At 72.5% G+C, this 719-nt stretch overlaps 1 protein-coding gene across 2 annotated transcripts in view; it reads left to right on the top strand.

Moving 5' to 3' along the window:
* The first annotated feature begins 396 nt into the window (after positions 1–396).
* Positions 397–719, top strand: part of CUNH11orf96 (chromosome unknown C11orf96 homolog) — a 1,365-nt gene continuing 1,042 nt past the window's right edge. The window contains exon 1 of one of the 2 annotated variants that reach the window (XM_041396717.1): positions 397–719. The gene's annotated coding sequence lies outside the window, so the exon portion shown is untranslated. The other variant, XM_041396707.1, reaches the window with a different exon arrangement.

Here is a 719-nt window from a genome sequence, read left to right on the forward strand (position 1 = left end):
TAGCGATCGGCTGACGGCTGATGTGACGGGACTGTCGGTACTCTTTCATAGCCACAGAAATCAGGGTATTGATAAAAAAAGCATCGCGGTGAAACGCAGAAAGCCGAAGTACCGCTGTGGCAGTGCGGGACCCGCCTGAAGCTCCACTTGGGTGCCGCGGGGCAGGAGAGGGATGCCCTGGAGGTTAAGAGGAGAGGAGGCGGAATGGGAATGGGCGACGGGATGGAGCGATGGCTGCCCCGCCCCGGGCTGTACCCGGCACCCCCGCTCCGAGGGGACAAGCGGGCGGGGGCGGCGGTGCGGGACACGTCACGCGGAGAGGAGAGGAGAGCCCGGCCGGCCGCGAGTGGGCTCCGCTGCGGCCCGAGAGCGCTGCCGTCTGAGCATGCTCCCGCGGGGCTCCGCCGCTATATAACGGGGCCGGGGGGCCGGCGGCAGCGGCTCTGCTCCGGCAGCGGGGGAGCTCCGCTCCGCACCGCGCTCCGGTCCTCACCGTGCTGCGCCTCCTCACGTACTGCGCCTCTCTGCTCCGCTCCGCTCCGCACGGTGCCGCAGCGCGCCGCTCGGTACCGCGCTCCGCTCAGCGCTCCGCTCGCACCGAGGTCTCTCCGGACAGCAGCGGTCCGCACTGCTCCGCACGGCACCGCACCGCCCCGCGGGGCCCGTCCCTGCCCCGCCGCCGCTGCCCGCCGGAGCCCCGGCGCCCGGCACGGCCGAGG

Source organism: Onychostruthus taczanowskii, unplaced genomic scaffold (genome assembly GCF_017590055.1).
Source record: "Onychostruthus taczanowskii isolate IOZ18803 unplaced genomic scaffold, ASM1759005v1 scaffold1, whole genome shotgun sequence".
Taxonomy (NCBI): Eukaryota; Metazoa; Chordata; class Aves; order Passeriformes; family Passeridae; genus Onychostruthus; species Onychostruthus taczanowskii.